Raw genomic sequence first — 14,088 nt, 5'->3', positions numbered from 1 at the left:
CTCATCACAACGAAATGGCATAGTAACAATGTTTATGAGTTTTTGGTAAAATGAAGGTTTCAAAAATTCATCTAAAGCTTCATCTAACTCATAATCATCACAAATATGAACATCTTGCAAATAAAAATCTGACATTTTGAAATTGCATAAAATTTTAAACACACAATGCAAAGAAACACACTACTTTTTTTTTTTTTTTTTTCTTTTTAATGAAAATGAAATGAAAACACACTAAATCTAGATCTAGATATAACAAATGCAATGCAAGAGGAAGCAATGATAGATTCACGTCGGGTTCACCAAAATGTGTGGGAGAAAAAGTGACACTAAGCAAACATGCCCTAATCTCACTTTCAACCACACACTTGTGGAATACGAAAGAGCCTAGAGGTATCACACAATTGGCTACTTCTTCTTGTGAAAGAGAGAGCCACGGGCTACCTATTAGGATTTCTATTCCTTTTTTGTAATTGAAAGATAAAATGATGCAATTTCAATCCCAGACCCCAAAGTGCAAGTATGAACTAATAACAAGATTTGTAGAATTGAACTTAAATAATGGAAAGCTGTAAACACAAGGATAAGACAAGAATGCAAATGCATACCCAGAGTTAAAATCTGACTAAAAATGTTCAGGATGGGGGCGTGGGCGCCACTGTCCTGATTCTGCCCCGAAAACTGCTCTGAAAACTGCTGTTTTGCACTCTGGAAAAGCTATCAAAAATGCTGAAAATGCTGTCTGTCAGGAGGACCAGGGCGCCCAGCGCCCCTATCCCAGGGACCAGGGTGCCCAGCGCCCTTGTCCTGGCAGGACCAGGGCGCCCCACACCCCTGTCCTAGTCTTTTGCTCTGAGATTTGGTGTGAAGTTCGGTCTTTGTTTGCTTCTTCCGGATCTGTAACTTGCGGCGTCGTCTGAATTTTGAAACCTGCACTTATATCTGAAAAGGTGTGGTGGGTGGCTATATAGGGTTTTGCCTTAGTCAAACCCTTGCTTCGGTGATTTCCACCTCCATGAATAGCCAAGTTGTAATGTATAATGTATTGTGTGTGCAGACCTAGTGTGTGTGCAAGGTCCTTAAATGCAAGAAAGCAAACTAGAGCAACCTAGAAAGTAAACCCTAATTGCTTGTAAATGATAATGTAAATTCTCTAGATCAAGATGCAAAGTGATCTAAAGCATGAATAAAGGATATATTGAAGCTTATGTAAAGACATGAAAACAACATGAAATCATACCCAACCCTCAAGGGAGGAGTACAAGCCAATCTTCAGTCGGTAATCTCCTATTGTTCTTCAATGTCTCCCAAGCCCTAAATGAATGAAATTGATGAATGCTTGATGGATGGATGTTGAATGTTATTGAAGTCTTCAAAGATCTTCTCTTTCACTGCATATGAGGTTCCTGAAAACGAAAATTGGATCCCTTTCAAATAAAGAAAGAGAGCTCTTATATATGAAACCCTAGGTCTTAATTTCGACTTTTGGCCAACCTAGAGATTGAATATCCCGCCAATTTCTTGGGGTTAAGATTTATTTTATGATTGGATCGCACTCCTAAAATTTCAGGAAAAATGTCCGGGACCATGTTGCACTCCGGGCGCCACGGTCTTGACAACTTTTCACCAAATTTTCAGGGCCGTCAGATATGATGATTTTAGAGAGAATCCCAAAGTTACAGCTGATTTCAAGATGTTTTGACCCCCAAAATCAAGCCCCCAAGTTCAAAATAGGACCTAATTAGGGTTTTTGATTAAATGATGTATTGGAGGAATAAAATGAAAAGGGCACACTTTAATGAAAGGGCCCAACTTTATGATGTAGGAGATGATAAAATAGGACCTTAGACCTAATTAATTTAATTAATTAAGTGCTAAAGGGGAAATGCAATGCCAATGCAAAATGCGCCAAGGCGGGTGCTAGACTAGGTGTGAAATTGTACCACCCTAGCAAGTGCGTACAATTTACGATGCTACATTTAGCCCCCACTTTAGCGGTCATATGAACACTACGTGCATATGCAAGCTAAAGTACAGAAAAGTAAACATTATTTGAAAAAGGATATATCCATAAGTCTGTCGAACGAAGCCCCCAGCGGTATCTGCAGTACACAGTTAGGAACCGCACCCTACAAAACACACGTTAGATCACAAAAATCACCTAATGCTTACTAAGGAAGATGATGAAAATTCAAGGGTAGCTATATGCCCCCCCTGTTTCGGCTTGCTAATTTTAGTGAGTTGAAACAGGGTATCATGTTTACCACTTCGAATTTTTAAAGAATATTGATGACAAATGCTCACAAAAAGATTTGATATGAGATCAAAAACTAATGGAGAATCATTTGATAAGAAAGAGGACTAAAAATATGGAACAACCTACTATGCTACTGGGACTGCTACACTATAAGATGCAACATAATAAGTTGTACGACTCATATGATGTAAAACCTCTCACTAAAGAGCATCACACTTTTCTCTCACCTCGGCAAGCTTTCGATCACACTCTACTCTGACCTCTACAATATGTTGGTCTCACTTTGCAAGTTGTGTTTGTGCCACTATCAACTGTGACTGTAAACTTGTCAACCTCAATCACAAAGACCATACTATGTCTTGTACTCCCCACTTTCTCCCAGCATCTCCCTCTCTTCCTCCCTACTCATCTCTCCATTGCCTAACCTACCTAGGAGCTACTCTCTCCTCCTCACCTCCACCCTCAGCTGCCCTAGCACTGCCAACCTCAACCCCAATAGGTCCTAAGGATCCACCCTCCCCTCTCTGTCACTATCTAACTCTTGCTGGTACCCTACTGCTACTAGTACTAGGATCACCTCCACCCCACCTAGGTACATCTGCTCTCTGTCCTTGTACCTTCCCTCATCCCTATACCTGACCTAGTACTTGTACCTATGCTAGTGTATCATCCTCAACCTCCTCTATAAGAGGTGCATGCTCTTTAGGATCTGTAAACTGAGGAAATGGATGTCTCTGAAACCAATCTCTATACTTGGGTCATGCTTCCGCATCTGCTACATCCTCTAGATAATCCAATCTCTACAGCTATAAACCCGCTAAATCCTGCATACTCAATGCACATGATAGTCTCAGTGCCTATCCTTGTCTCTCCTCCTCTCCATATCGAACATAGGCTGTGAACTCCTAAGATATACTATGTGGTCTCCCATACTGCCTCATCACTCTAGATACTAAAAATCACTCAATGATAGACACTAATCTTACAATGTGAGGTCGTGTCATGAACATGTCCTTCCTTTGAGCTCTCCAATCATCCCATAGCTCTAGACCCCTATACGGTCTCCATACTATTGCAATTAAATCATCCAACTATCTCGTCCAATAGTCAGTCTTGCCCAGGTGGGGCTGAGTAACATAACCTGAATAATGACATATAGTAGGTTGGTGTGCCTCTCAAGAATCATCTACTATAGGTTTGCATACTGGGATGTGCTCCCATGCCCATATCTGTAGAACTAAAACACCTACTGCCATGCTCTTCCCCTTCTGATACACAATCTCATGCATCTCATGATACATATGAGCAAGTAAACATAATCCCCACCCTAATCTCACAGGATGAGTCAACAACCTCTCAAGTATTTTGGCCCAGCCACATAGAAAACCCTGTTGTCCTCTATCAGGCATCACAAAACAACCAATCATACTTGCTAACACATATGCCAGAGGGTACTACTCACATAGTGCTCATCAAATCATCCCACGTGATAGCACGTTCAAGAATAGTCTCATCATGAAATATACATCTCAATGCCAAAACACCCATTCGTTGCATGGAATCATAATCAACCTTGTCTCTAGTGAATGAAATCCTCAAAATCCTGTATATATCCTTAGGCGTGATAGTCATCTCTCCAACTGGTAGATGAAAGGTGTTATGCTCTGAATGAAAACACTCAACTAAAGTAGTCAACATCCTGTGATTCACATGGATATAAGGCATCTGTAAAAGGTATCTGAATCCACACAAATCAATATGAGCTCTCTCTGCATCTGATAACTCATGAACAAGCCTCACCCTCAGCAAAAATGTACACCAAAATTGAATATTCGGCAATTGAATGTGCAAAATCAAATATAAAAATTGTCAGCACATGATCTAAATTGCACTAAAATTATGTTCAACATGCTCATGAATCCAAATATACAAAATTCAAACTAAAAAATTGTTGTTTAGATTCTCATAAATGCTTGTTGTGTTTTATACGAGTTTCCACAGACAAGCAAAAACTCGCACAAGCAAACATTACACCCCACACGAGTAAACATTCCCATACGACAAAATATATCCTCTTGCATGATAAAATGGACTATTAAGAACACTCTTGTATGATTCATGGGATAACACCAAATGACAAATCTTACTTTCCCAAATGAAAAAATAGAAGAAGGATAGATTGTCGTATGAGAAACAGTGTTCAACCACACAACAAAATGATGAAAACGACTTTGAATGAATTTCAAAATTGCAAAAATTCAACAAAAATTCAAAAAATAAGAAATGCACAGGCTAAAGATTGATCACTTACTGCTGGATCATAGTTCCACAGTCGATTATGTCATCTTTGGCACTCGAATCGATGCTCCTAGATCAAAATGCCCATTTTTCTTTGCAGAGGGATTTTCAAATTGCAAACTTTGAGAGATAACAATGAATTGAAAATGACACATTGAACCCCATACAACCCAAACCCTAATTTTCAACTTTCTTCGATGGACATAAAACTTGTACCCTAAGCTAAATCAACTATCTTGAGTCCATTTTCAAGATCGAAATCCAAATTTGACGTCAATTCTCTAGTTGAAATTTCATGACATTGACCACTTATCACTTTCATCCTCAAGTCAATTTTCGAATCATTTTACGTTCAATTCAAAATCTCAATTTAAATTCTCAAATCAACTCTAATTTTAATCTTCAACATCAATATTTGTGCTCAAATAAATTATCATCACTAAAAATTGCCTAAAATCATTGTGCCCTCGCTATCTTTCGATTTCGCTCCCGAGGGGGCATACTCATTACACCTTTTCAGTGATCATCATCATCAAAAGTTGACAAATTTTTTGAATCATCTTCATCTAAAGTTGAGAAAAAATATTTTCACACAAAGAAAATCAATTAAACCTAGTTACTATGGGCATCTTAACTAAATCACGTTGTAGCAAGTTGAGATTATTCGATGTCAAATAAAGCAATCTCTAGGAGCATACAAATCTTTGTCCTTATCTGAACCAATCTCCAATTCGATGTTCAGTTTTGATCACATCAAATCAAGCTGGACATTCTCTCTTTCTAATCAGTTCTTGTTCAATTAAGTTTGGAAATTGGTTATTATCGCTTTGCTCAGTCGGTTCTTGTGCAATCAAGTTCAGAATCAGTTTCGCTTTTGCTTCGCTCTATCTAGTTCAATCAAGTGCTAGATTGATGCTTGTTTCTTGATTAATCAAGTTCAAGAATGGTATCTTGCTCTTTGTCAACTCTTGTTCAATCAAGTTCAGGATCGATATTGCTTTAATCAACTCTGTTCAGTTTCAGTGCTTCAAATCAAGTTGAATATCTCTCTTCATCGGTTTGTGATCTATCAAGTTTAGAACGGATTTCTCTCTTTGACATCAAATTTTCTTTGAATCAATGTGTTCCTCTCACATCAATTCAAAGAGGGGCAAATGTAATACCCTAAAAATGGTCATCTAAAACCATAGGCACCCTAGTCTCGATTTCATCACCAAGGTCCTAACCAAAGGCAATTAAAATTAATCTTGAGCACACAATTAATTTCTTAAATCATCAATGTCACATGGCGAATTAATCACTCTAAATTAATTAAATAATTATTTAATTAATTGATCATTTCAAGTAAATAATTTTTAAACAATTATCCTATTTATTTTATTAAATATCCTAGTATATTTAATTAAATAAATCAATTTGCCATTAAATCATCAAAAAAGGAATTAATTGAAAATAATAATTAAAAATTTGAGAAAAGAAATCAAATGGAGATAATCTTGAAAATCAAATTAAAAATTGAAAAAAATCTTAGCAAAGCAATTAAAACAATTAAATCTCAAAATTGAATAAAATAGAGAATAAATCAATTTTTTCTGATTTTATCCTAATTTTAATTCAATTTCCTTTAAAAATGATAAAAGCAACCAATCACATCAATTCACCTGGATTGTGCTACTTCTTGGAAAATCTTGACTGCTCATCATCATTTGATCTCAGTCATTGGTTTCTTTCTGAATTTTCTATAAATTCAGGCTCTCATCTCCTAATCAAGGATCCTAGAGACTGTATTGTTATTATGTTATTTTTGCTCTAGGTTCATTAAGATTTTGTATTGAGAATATTTGTATATTATTTATTGCATATTTGTTATATCATTTAGCTTAATATTTATTCATAGCTTAATCATATTAGCCTAATATTCATTAATATTGCATATCTTGCATTTATCGAGCTTAATCTTGCATCCATTTAGCTCGATTTCTTACTCATATAGATTAAATCCTTTATTTAGGTGTTGTCTAGTCACTAGTATTGCATATAGAAATATGAGAGCAACACTAAAAATCGAATCTACCAGAAGGCAATAGGTCACTTTGTGATGGTTTATTATTTATTAATGATTGATTTACTAACCATGCATCTAATGACTTATTGAAGTGTTGTGTAATTTAGCTAAAGATACGATCCACTTTTCACACACACAGGCTTCATTTCCCCTCCCATTCCATCATATTTTGAAGTTTCAGAAGAGCAATTTCCACCATCTCCTCCATATGATACACCTAATAATGCATCCTCCCAAGGGCTCTCTATAACAAAAATACATGCTAATCTACATCTTTATACAAATCAATTGTACTATTTGGAAAATACAAGATTCATTGCCATCAAATGCTTCTCTTTTAGAGAATCTGATACAAATTCCATCCCCCTCATATCAAAGAATTTATTCCTTTCCAGAATCCCCCACGCATATCCAAAGTCAAACCCCATGTCAACAGGATGATTCAAAGTACAATGAAATAAGTCTTGAAATGGATCAAGATCAAGACCCTAAAACTTTTCCAATGCGTACTACATTTGACCAAGATCTCATTTCCTTTGATGTTCCCCCTATTCCTATCCATTCTATCCAAGAACATGATACCTTTCCAAGTCCCATTGACATTCTACATTCTAAGAAAGGTCAAGATATTTCTTCCATCCTTTTTTATGATCCTATTGAAAGTCACGAGCATAACACCTTTAAAGAGGAATCCAATGATCTTCCTCCTTGTCAAGATCATATTATCCCTTTAGATCCTCCACAAGATTCCTGTGTTCCTCAATCTCCATGCCTTAATCCTCCATGTACACTCCAAGATCTCATTTCCTTTGATGATGCCTTTATTCCTCCCACTCCACCTCACGAAGAGCCTGGCATTGATCTTGATCCTGATCCCTCTAGTGATCTTAATCCCCCTCAGAATTCTAACATATTTGTGAAATATGTTCATGAACCCCCTACATGCATAATGGGTTCCTCCACCTTGGTCCATTCCAATGTACTTCATGATTCCATCATTCCTTCCATATCTCACCCACTTCATAATAGACTCGCGTTTTCTTCCCAGAGAAAAGAGTATCATATGGATCAAAAAGGAAAAGGGTTAGACCTTCATGAGCAAGAACCCCACCATATCAAAGAAAATATTAATGGTCATGGCTACACAACTCACTCTCAAGGTGTTGGTATCCCTCCATTAAAATACAAGCATACGCCTTGCCCTTCATCCCTTCCATCCATTTTAGGTCCTTATATCCTTCATCCTCTATTCAAGTTCAGAAAAGGAACACATCTTCGATAACCTTCCATCCATCCAAATTACCTCCATTTCATTCCTATCCATCCATACATTCCTTTCCTTCTCCAAACAATTTGGATGCCAAGAATAAAATTCATAAGTCCAACAATCCACATACATTCAAGGATCAACATGTCTAGTCTAATCAACATGTCAAAACAAAGAAAAATATGATCCAAAAAGAAAAGGAAAAATCCAAAAGGCCACAAAGGCCCATTTCTCAAAAAGAAAAGTTAAAATTGATATGAGTTCCTAAATCACTTGTAGAAACAATGCATGCCAAGGAACCACAAAATAATGAAAAATCAAAAACCATGTGGGTTCCCAAGAAACTCCTTAAAGCACAAAATTCTAAAGAAGCATCAAACTTGGCATCCAAGATTGTTATTCCTCCATCCAAACCTTCCAAGTATATTCCTCAATCACCCCCTTCATCTATTTTGGGTCCTTATGTCCCAAAATCCCTATCCTTTCCTCCATCAAAATCTTAATATTCAAAATCCACTTTTCCTCCATCAGTCCATCATCCCTCAAGGTGTGTGCCAATGTTGATATTGCCAAAATTTCCATCTACACAAGAACAATTCTTCCAATACCCTATCCATTATCCAATGCATATTTTTCATCCTTTCATCCATCTTATCCAATCCTTGGCCTAAATCCTTAGTTTCATCTCATTTCCATGTCATTATCCTGCCAACGTCTTTGAGTATGCTTTTAATAGTCATGATCCATCTTTCAAGGCTCTTATCCAAACAAAAGATTATTGAGTCCTTCTTCCATTCCCTATCATGTGTCCATTTTCTACTGCAAGTCAAAAATTAAAAAAACATTAAAATAAAAGAAAGCAAAAAGTGAAAGAAAAAAAAAGAAAAGAAAAAAGAAGAAAAGTAATTCGTCCTCTGGTGAAAACCTGGCAAATAGGCACCTTGGGCAAGTACCATGATGAAAACCTGGCAAACAGGCATCATGTTGGTATTTTGGATATGTTGATATGGTTTTGTCGTTGATGTCAACACTTGTCAACCTTATCAGCACTTGGAGATCTTTGGTTATGTTAACCGGCAAGTCAGTGAGTTATGCATAGTCACCGATATCTGGTTCACTGACACTTGGAATGACTTGGAGACTACTTGGTTATGTCAGAGACATTATTTGATCACTTGGTTTGGTGATTTGGTTATTGGTCTATTCAGGTTTGCATATTTGTTGTTACCGGCAAATAGGTCCAAGCTATGCACCGGCAAGCATATTATTCTAGATCAACATGACATGTTATAGAGATGATTTGTTATTATTGTAAATGCATTGAGCCGACATGATGCATCACTTATTGATTCATTTGTAATTGATTTTATTGTAATATCTTTTAGTGAGATGACCTATTCAATTGGTCTTAGGTTAAGGTATAAATTTAAGATCTCATTTGTGAGATTGATATGCGATTGGAAAAAGGATTGTAATAAGGTATATACAAAAATAAGCAAAGCTATACACACAAACATCATTTGAAGGTTGAAGGAAGTTTTTTGTGAAGGCAATCAAGAGCTAAACCAGTACTGAATATAGCATATGAAGATGCTATTTTATGTAGTACGTTATCATTAGATTTAACCATCCAATTGTAGTCAGTGTGACTCCCATTTTGTGATTGAGTAGTGAGCTCTAGGCAACTGGCCTTTCTGCATGTGCAGACTCCATATTGTACACACATACTATTTGCAGTAGTATCATTTGATTATGGGTAAGGCTTCCCATCATGGTTTTTCCCCTTACAGGTTTTCCACGTACAAATATTTGTGTTATGCGTTGTGGATGTTATTATCTTTCTATTTAATGCATTAATCTTTACCGGTACTGCAATTAACTCATAAAACTATCTACCAGCATAAATTTTGGCTTACTAACATTAAGCATTAAGTTTTGGTTGATTTTATTGGACAAATGATTCACCCCCCCCCCCCTCAGTTGTCTTCGGGACCTAACAATTGGTATCAGAGCCTACTCCTCTTTTTGCAGAAGTTTAACAGCTTGAGGAGATCCAATGTCTTCTAACTATATCTGGAAGGACAGTCTGAAACTTGATGGAACCAACTATGGCATATAGAATATCAGGATGGAGACACATTTGAATTGCATTGGAAAGGACATATGGGATGTTACAAAGAATGGTTATACTTCTCCTACTCAAGGTCAACCCAATCTACCAAACTTGGCTAAAGATGAGGAAAATGATTGCAAAGCAAGAGAAGCACTTTTGAGCACATTATCAGATCAACAAGTCATGGGATTATGAGATAGATCTACTGCTAAAGCTATTTGGGACACATTGGAAATATTGAATGAAGGAGATTCCACAGTCAAAATTGCAAAACTTGAATGCTTCCAGGTTAGGTATGAAAATCTGAAAATGGAAGAAGATGAAAGAATTTCTTCTTTTATGGAAAGAGTAAATGAAATTGTTTTGGGTATACAATGTTGTGGAGGAACCTTAAGTGAATATGAAATTGTTTCTAAAATTTTAAGAGCATTGCCACCAGCATATAAAATGGAATTTACTATTATAAATGAATTAAGAACAATACCTAATGCATCAGTATCTAGAGACACCTTGGTTGGAAAACTTTCAGCTTTTGAACTTGAGGAATTTGGTCCTATTGCTACTATTAAGATAGATCTAGCTTTCAAAACATCATCATCATCTGCAACATCATCATCATCTGTAGCATCATCATCATCATCTAAAAAATCTGATTGGAAAGCCTTATATGCAAGAGAACTTGAAGAAATCAAGAAAGAGAATGAAGAACTAGAAGAGCTTGAAGCACTATTTGCAAGGAAAATGCATAAAGGTCCAGTTGGAAGTAAGTATGAAGGTAAAGCACCCTTTAAATGTTTTAACTGTAATAAGATTGGTCATATGGCTTATAGATGTCCTGATAGACATGCAAGACTAAAAGAAGAAGCTAAAAGAACATATAAGCCTAACCCTAATTATCAGAGATACAAGTTTAAGAAGAATAGAGACAAATCTTGTTATTATGTTGATGAAGGAGTTATTGATGATTCTGATGAGGAACTGGCAGACAATGGATGGGATTTTGTTGCTATAATAGAAGATCAACCGGCACCTACTGTTCAACTAGTAGAGCAGGCCTTGGCAGCTAAAGTTGAAGATAAAGATGAATGGATTATTGATTCAGGATGCTCACATCACATGATTGGTGATAAGAGTAAATTCTTAACCTTTCAGGATTACAATGGAGGTCTAGTGAGATTTGGAGATGATAAAGCTTGTATGATCAAAGGAAAAGGAACTATATCTTTTGATGGTAAGCACAATACTGATAATGTTTACTATGTAGAAGGTTTGAAGCATAATCTTTTGAGCGTTGGTCAATTAGTTGAGAAAGGATTTCTGTTATAATTCAAGAATGGTAAATGCAAAATCTTAAACAAAACTATTTTGGAAATTGCAACCGATAATCAGACTAGAGGTAATATCTTTCATTTGAACAACAATGAGAAAGCATGTTTGATTGCACATATTGATGAAAGTTGGTTATGGCATAAGAGACTTTGTCATGTAAATTTTGATTGCATTGTGAAAATCAGTACAACTAAGGCAGTAAGAGATTTACCTAAGATTGTTAAACCTCACAATCCGATATGTAAGGAGTGTCAATTTGGAAAGCCAGTTATAGAAACTTTCAAGAGTATTCCAGAGAAATCTAACAATGTTCTTGATTTAATTCATACTAATTTATGTGGTCTAGCAAGAACTAGAAGTATACAAGGAGATAGGTAGTTTATGCTAATCATTGATGACTATTCTAGAATGTGTTGGGTTACTTTTCTCAGGGACAAATCTGAAGCATTTGGGAAGTTCAAACTATTCAAAGTGATGGTAGAGAATGAAACTGGCAAGAAAATATAAATGTTTGAGATTAGATCAAGGAGGTGAATTCACATCTAAGGAATTTAATGCATTCTGTGAAGTGAATGGGATCAGAAGACAGTTATCAGCACCCTAGACACCCCAACATAATGGAGCTGTTGAAAGGAAAAACAAAACTATCTTGGATGTAGCCAGAAGTATGATATCAGAAGAAAATCTACCTCATATATACTAGAGAGAAGTGGTCAATATAGGAGTTTATACATTCAACAGAGTTCACATGAAAGGTGAAACCGTTAAGACCCCTCATGAACTATGGTTTGGAAATACTCCTACTCTTAAATATTTTAGAATATTTGGAAGTAAATGCTATATTAGAAGAGATGAGTATATTGGCAAATTCGATCCTAGAAGTGATGAAGGAATATTTCTTGGTTATTCATCTAAGAGCAAGGCATATATATGTTTTAACAAGAGAATGCAGAAAATTGTTGAGAGTGCAAGTGTAAAGATTGATGAACAGTTTAGAGGAAATTCAAAGGTACATGGACTTTGAACCGGCAATAGAGATAATCATAAATGAACCTTCTATGAGTACACCGGTATAGAATGGTGATCCAGTTACACTGGCATCATCTGAGGATTCAACAGTTACTAAAGAACAACAACAAGTAAAAACACCTCGGTATGTAATATTGAATCACTCTGAAGATCAGATAATTGGAAACAAATTTCAAGGAGTTATGACTAGAGGAAGATAGGCAAATGAAGAGGTGTGTCTTATTTCTCAAATTGAACCTACATCAATTAATGAGGCATGTGAAGATAAATATTGGATTAAAGCTATGGAAGATGAATTGGAACAAATTGAAAGAAATAACACTTGGTCATTAGTTCCCCGACCTAAAGACAAAAATGTAATTGGAACTAAATGGGTTTTCAGAAATAAACTTAATTAAGATGGAAAGATAATTAGAAACAAAGCAAGATTAGTGTGTAAGGGATATTTACAGAAAGAATGAATTGATTACAATGAAACCTTTGCACCGGTAGCTAGAATTGAGGTAGTCAGACTTTTATTGACTTTTGTAGCACACAAGAACTATAAAGTATATCAAATGGATGTTAAATGTTCATTTTTGAATGGAGATCTTGAAGAAGAAGTTTATATTGAACAACCTGATGGATTTTCTTTGATAGATGACAAAGATATGGTTTGCAGGTTAAGGAAAGCTTTGTATGGATTAAAGCAAGCTCCTAGAGCTTGGTATGCTAGATTGGACAACTATATTTTGAAGCTTGGATACACTAAAGGTAATACTGACAGCAATCTATACTACAAAGTGACTAATTATGACATCTTGGTTATTGAAGTTTTTGTTGATGATATAATCTTTGGAGGAGAAGATGGATTGTGTAAAGACTTTTCTAACAAAATGCAACAAGAATTTGAAATGTCTATGATTGGAGAGATAAAATTCATTTTAGGATTGCAGATTTCACATACTGATAAATGTACATTCTTATGTCAATCTAAGTACTTGAAGGAATTACTAAAGAAATTTGGCATGGAAAACTCTAAACCAATAAGCACACCTATGACTACAACTGATAAACTATCTTTGAAGGATGAATCAACGCCTGCTAATTTGGCTAGATACAAGTCTATGATAGGAGGTTTTATTGTATTTGACACAAACAAGACCTGATATTATGAATCCAGTATGTATTGTTTCAAGATTTCAGAGCAATCCTAAAGAAAATCATGAATCAACAGTGAAAAGGATTTTCTGGTACCTACAAGGCACTACAAATCTTGGCTTATGGTATCCTAGAGATGAAAATTTTGATTTATATGCATACATAGATGCTAATTGGGTAGGAGATGTGGATGACAGAAAAAGAACCACCGACAGAGCATTTTTTCTTGTTAGCAGACTGATTTCATGGTTGAACAAGAAACAAAGTTGTACATCACTATCAATAGCCGAATCAGAATATGTTGCAGCAGCAACAAATTGTACATAGGTATTATGGATCAAACAAATGTTGAAGGACATAAAGGTAAAATGCAAAGAACCTATAACTATTTACTGTGATAATATGGCAGCAATTGATATATCAAAGAACCCGATATTTCATTCAAAGACTAAACATGTTTCTATCAAATTCAATTTTCTAAAAGAGAATGTTAAAGCAAAAGAAATAAAATTGGTTTATGTGAATAATAAAGAGCAGATTGTAGATATTTTCACTAAGCCTTTGCCTAAGGAGACTTTTGAAAATCTCAGAGA

Source organism: Cryptomeria japonica, chromosome 6, assembly GCF_030272615.1.
Source record: "Cryptomeria japonica chromosome 6, Sugi_1.0, whole genome shotgun sequence".
Lineage (NCBI taxonomy): Eukaryota > Viridiplantae > Streptophyta > Pinopsida > Cupressales > Cupressaceae > Cryptomeria > Cryptomeria japonica.
The sequence above is the reverse complement of the archived record's forward strand: the minus strand, read 5'-3'. Positions refer to the sequence as shown.